We start from the raw sequence: 6,343 nt of genomic DNA, 5'->3' as shown, positions 1-6,343 counted from the left end.
AGCGAGAGAGGATGCGCTGAGCCTTTCCACTTGGGCCCCTCTGCCTTTCTTGGCCTGCTGTATACTTGTTTCACCCAGGGTGATTTTCTCCAAATTGCCTTTCTCTGCACATGCCGTCCTGAGCTCCTGGAGAGCAGCCCCAGTCTCTGCTCCCTCCACCACCACCGCCCCCGTCCCCGTCCCGGAAATCAGGGTCAAGCCACAGCCTGACCCATGGAAGGTGCTCAATTAAATCATACTAATCAGTTAGAATGGATGTGAGAGTTGGACTGTGAAGAAAGCTGAACGCCGAAGAATTGATGTTTTTGAACTGTGGTGTTGGAGAAGACTCTTGAGAGTCCCTTGGACTGCAAGGAGATCCAATCAGTCCATTCTAAAGGAGATCAATCCTGGGTGTTCTTTGGAAGGAATGATGCTAAAGCTGAAACTCCAGTACTTTGGCCACCTCATGTGAAGAGCTGACTCATTGGAAAAGACTCTGATGCTGAGAGGGATTGGGGGCAGAAGGAAAAGGGGACGACAGAGGATGAGATGGCTGGTGGCATCACCGACTTGATGGATGTGAGTTTGAGTGAACTCCGGGAGATGGTGATGGACAGGGAGGCCTGGTGCTGCGATTCATGGGGTCGAAAAGAGTCGGGAACGACTGAGTGATGGAACTGAACTGAACTGAATCAGTTAGAAAAAAACTAGGAGATAATATTCTAACTGGGTTTTGAAGGATGACTAGAAGTTTGGAAGGGAGAAGAAAGGAAGTGAATTCTAGGCAGGAAATACCTATCCTTTTCAGGGTTGATAGCTTATGGTGGTAGGTGTCGAGTTTGTGGTCTCTGAAGAAGGTTTCACTCCAGAACCAAAGATGCAGTCTCAGTCACTCAGAGCTTTGTGCAGCAGAGATTTTATTGAAATGAAAGGACAGAGAAAGCTTCTGACGTAGACATCAGAAGAGGGTAGGAAGAGGACCCACTTTGCTAGATTGAGCAGGGCATTATACACTTTTCAGCTGGCTGCTGAAAACAGATAAAAAGAGTACCTCAAGACTGAAAGTTTTACCAGACCCTTTCCCAAGCCATACATCCTGAGATAACTTTGACACAAGATTAGCCAGGGAGAATGGGTTCCGGGCAACATGCCTCTGGGAGAGATACAGTGTTGCTGAGAAAACAGGTTCCTTGGCAAGATTTGTTACAATTATAATCATTAACATAGAGCCTAAGTAAAGCGCACGGTGAGTAAGATGTATTACTGCTCTGTAATGATTAGCTCCAGATCTAAAGAAAAGCCAGCTCTCAGGCAAGATACATTGTTACACAAGGCTTAAGGAAAGCATGAGCAAGACACATTGTTGCTTGTGCAGCCTATGTGACTAAGGCAAAAGAACTGGAACAAGAATGTTCACCTCCTCCTTAAAGGAGCCTTGGACTCCCTATCAACCTGCCTAAGTTAACGCTAGAACAGTCCTCTCTAGCCCTTGTGCTCCAAGTCCTAGTAACAGTGGCCAGTGTTTACAGGTCAAGGTACTATTCAAAGCTCTTTTACTTGTATTATCTCAACTAATCCTGACCATCTTTAAAAAAAGTGAAAGTGTCAGTCGCTTAGTTGTGTCCTGACTCTGCAACCCCATGGCTATAGCCAGTCAGACTCCTCTCTGTCCATGGAATTCTCCAGGCAAGAATACTGGAGTGGGTAGCCATTCCCTTCTCCAGGGGATCTTCTCAACCCAGGGATTGAACCCTGGTCTCCTGCATTGCAGGCAGATTCTTTACCATCTGATTCACCAATCCTGACCACCTTACAGCCTTACTATTTGAGTAGTATCAATATTTACTGAGCATCCACCATGGGCCCTATACATAGAAATGGACAAACCAGGTTCAACAAGTACACATATCAACAAATACAATGACAGACTATGTTAAATACTCTGAAGGCAAGAATCGGGATGATGTGATGGAGGGCAGCTGGGAGGAGGTGGAGCTGAAGACACACTAGATAACCATGGATGGGCAGAGCTCCTAGAGGATGAGAAGAAATGAGACACAAGAAAAGCCAGGAAGAGTTCAAAGCTGAGCCAACGGCAAATACAAGGTCCCGGAAGTTGGAATAAATGTGAAGGAAGGAAAGGAAGACCAATGTGGGTGGAGAGGAAGGGATGCAGGATTGGGGTGAGGCTGAGGATGGAGAGTGGGTGGGGGGGCAAGGGCATGGAGAGTTGAGGGTTGCATCTTTGGGGTGAAGGTGGTCATCTTGACCTTCTAGACTAGAGAGGAGTCCACGCTGGATACTGTACATACAGACTTGGGGAGTCATATTTAAGGTTATGTGTCTGGACTTCCCTGGTCGGACAGTGATTAAGACTGGGTGCTTCCACTACAGGGGATGCAGGTTTGATCCCTGGTCAGGGAACTAAGATCCTGCATGCCCTGTGGCAAGGCCAAAAAAAAAAAAAAAAAGATATGTGTTTGGAGCATGGCAAAGGTCAAGTGTAGATAGATGAGAGGGGCTTTGTTTCCTGTAGACCTTCAAGTCCAGGGAGGAGGAGAGGGAGAAGCAAGGAGCCGGAGGAGTGGCCAGAGGTGGAAGGAGAACCAGGAGAGATTGAGGTCCTGGGGACCCAGGGAAGAAGGGTCACCAAGGACAAGTGACCTCTGGTTTCAGATGCTAACAGAAGCAGGAAGACCAGGACCTAACCCCAGTTCTTAACAGGAGGACATCACCAGTGACCTTGATGAGAGCTGTCCTGGTGGCTGGTGGGGGTGTGTGTGTGTGAAAAGGCCACCCTCCCCCGCCCTGAGTGGGTTCAAAAGGAAATGGGAGGAGAGAAATTGACAGTGCACAGAGGAAACTTCCAAGGAAATTGGCTGTAACAAAAATATCAAAATTTTTGGGTTATCAGAAATTTCTCACAGTTGTGAGGCTGGAAGCCTGAGATCAGGTGTAGACAGATGGGGCTCCTGGTGCAGCCACTCTTCCTGGCTTGTTGTCGGCTCTCTTCTCCCTGTGGCTCGCATGGCAAGACAGATCTCAGGTGTCTTTTTTGCCAGTCCCATCATGAAGCCCCACCCTCATGATCACTTATAAATCTAATTACTTCCCAGAGGACTTGCCTCCAAATACCATCACTTTGGGGACTAGGGTCTCACTTATGAATGTGGAAGGACACAAACATTCAGTACATAGCAGACAGGAGCCGAAAGGGGTGGTATGTGACAGGAAATGTTGCGGGTTGAGAGACTGCTTTTTCTGTTTTGAGATGGGATTTTTTTTTTTTTATTATTATATTTTTATAAGATTAGCAGTCAACTTTTAAAAAATATTTATTTTTGGCTGCATCGGGTCTTGGGCTTCCCTGATAGCTCAGTTGGTAAAGAATCCTCCTGCAATGCGGGAGACCTGGGTTCAATCCCTGGGTTGGGAAGATCCCCTGGAGAAGGGAAAGGCTACCCTCTCCATTATTGTGGCCTGGAGAATTCCATGGACTGTATAGTCCATGGGGTTGCAAAGAGTTGGATACAACTCTTGGGGTCTCAGTTGCAGGAGGAACTTTTGTTCCTTCAACTGAGAGACGCGCCGGCTTCTCTCGGGTTGTGGTACAGACTCAGTGGTTGCAGCATGTGGGCTTAGTTGCCCTGAGGCATTGTGAGCTCTTGGGTTTCCCAACCAGGGGTCAAACCTGTGCCCCCTGCATTGGAAGGTGGATTCTTAACCACTGGACCACCAGGGAAGTCCTAAGATGGGAGATTTTAAAGAATGGTTAAGTGCTGATGGGAAAAAATCCAGAAGAAAGGATACATTGATGATTTCATGGGGTGGGGGTGGGGGTAAGGGCTATTGGAGTGGTGTCCTCAAGTAGGTGGAAGTATGCCAGGTGAGTGCCCTAGTGCTGGGGTTGATCTCAGATGGGGGTCTTATGACCCTTCTTCCATAGTAACAGGAGGGAAGGCAGAGTAGGGTGAAGATGTTGCTGGATGGGTAGGTGTGTAGGTGGGTGTATCTGAAAATTCTTTTTGGATTGCTTCTGTGTTTTCAAAAGGAGAGCAACAGAGGTCATCAGTTGAGAAGGATGTTTTGGGGCGAGGAGCTGGCATTCTGGCCAGAGGTGTGAAAAAAAATTACTTAGAGGACTGGCAGGCAGCCCTAAGGCTTGCTAAGAGAGGGGTCAGGTCACTCAGGAAAAAGCGTGCTAAGGATTGTTAAGCAGGTACAAAGGTTTGTGATCTAGGTAACTTGAGGGGTGAAATAAGAACTCTAGCAACTGCAGGAAGTAGCTGCCACTCCTAGGATGATCCTATTAGAAGGTAGACACTTGAAGGAGGGGGCTCAGGAAGCTGATATCTGAGAAGGGGGCACTGCTCAGCTGGTGTTGGGAAGACAATGAGGCTGGTTCTACAAGTGTTGGAATAACGGCAACTGGATTCAACTGAGGTTTCTGGAATGTTCCAACTGCTGCTACCAGGATGAAGAAGCAGGAGGAGGTGACACCAGCAGCACAGGAACAAGCAGGAAGTCAACCAAGACAAGTCTCTTCTTTCTCCTCCAGCCTGCAGTTTCCCTCTTAGGCCTCCATTGAAAGAACCTGACCAGAACCAGCTGGCAAAGCAGAAATGCGGTTTGCAGTCAGCAATAGCAGAGTGGGGGCTTTCCTGGTGTCTCAATGGTAAAGAAACCACCTGCCAATGCAGGGTTTGACCCCTAATCAGGAAAGATTCCATATGCTGAGGAGCAACTAAGCCTGTGTGCCACGACTCCTGAGCTTGTGCTCTAGAATCCAAGAGCCAAAACTACTGAGTCCATGTGTTGCAACTACTGAAGCCCGTGTGCCCTAGAGCCTCTGCTCCACTGCAAGAAAAGCCACCACAATAAGAAGCCTGCACACCCCAATTAAAGAGTAGCTCCCACTCCCCAAAACTAGAGAAAAAAAGCCTGCAAAGCAAGGAAGACCCAGCACAGCCAAATATGAATAAATACATATTATTAAAAAAAATAGCAAGGTAGGTTTGGAGCTTGGTCAACTGGCAGAGTGGGCCTGAAGGTACACCTAATCAGCATGGACAGTATCCTAACACCACTGTAAGCTAGGCTTGGGCTTCCGATAGGTGACTACATGGCAGGTGGATACAGGGACTGGAGGATGTGTGCAAGTGAGGGATTATAATGCAGGACCCTGGACTGGAACTTGTAATGTTGCAGGAAGGGGGACTCCTTCCAGGGCCAGAGAGTGGGCTTGTCTATCACTGAGAAATGAATTGTCTGAGGAGACACATGTGCTGACAATGCAAGAGACTTTATTGGGAAGGGGTGCCTGGGCAGAGAGCAGCAGAGTAAGGGAACCCAGGAGGACTGCTCCACCACATGGCTTGCAGTTTTGGGTTTTATGATGATGGGACTAGTTTCTCGGTTGTTACTGACTGAAACACTCAGATCTCAATCACTCTGATTGAGGGTCCTTCCTGGTGGCACATGCATCACTCAGCCAAGATGGATTCCAGCAAGGAGGATTCTGGGAGGTTGGTAGGACACGTGGTGTCTCCTTTTGACTTACCCGAAATTCTTCTGGTTGGTGGTGGCTTGTTAGTTTTGTTTTTACCAGGACATCCTCTCATAATATAAATCATGCAAATAATTACTATGGTGCCTGGCTAAAGTGGGCGCTTCCAGTCAGTGTTTCCCCTAACAGCATGGACATGAAGGACTGACAGTAGTCCCTCATGTGGAACGGTAGGTCTGGGGATGAAGACCCTTTGCCACTCAACTTTGGTCCGTGGACTAGCAGCAGCAACAGCAGTATCTCCTGGGAGCTCTCATGAAACGCACTATCTCAGGCCAATGAGACCCACTGCATTGGAATCTGGAATGATATTCCCAGGTGATTCCTGTCTGTATGCCAGTATGGGGAGCGCTGCTGCTGCTGCGTCGCTTCAGTCGTGTCCGACTCTGTGTGACCCCATAGACCATAGACGGCAGCCCACCAGGCTCCCCCGTCCCTGGGATTCTCCAGGCAAGAACACTGGAGTGGGTTGCCATTTCCTTCTCCAATGCATGAAAGTGAAAAGTGAAAGTGAAGTCGCTCAATCGTGTCCGACTCTTAGCGATGCCATGGACTGCAGCCCACCAGGCTCCTCCATCCATGGGATTTTCCAGGCAAGAGTACTGGAGTGGGGTGCCATTGTCTTCTCCGTGAGGAGCGCTGGCAGACGAATTTTTGAAGCTGGGAAACTAGAAGGGATGAGGGACCTCCCAGATGGCGCTAGTGATAAAGAACCTGCCTGCCAATGCAGGAGACCTAAGAGACTCTGGTTCAATCCCTGGGTCGGCCCACTCCAGTATTCTTGCCTGGAGAATC

The sequence above is a fragment of the Bubalus bubalis genome, chromosome 5 (assembly GCF_019923935.1).
Source record: "Bubalus bubalis isolate 160015118507 breed Murrah chromosome 5, NDDB_SH_1, whole genome shotgun sequence".
Lineage (NCBI taxonomy): Eukaryota > Metazoa > Chordata > Mammalia > Artiodactyla > Bovidae > Bubalus > Bubalus bubalis.
The sequence above is the reverse complement of the archived record's forward strand: the minus strand, read 5'-3'. Positions refer to the sequence as shown.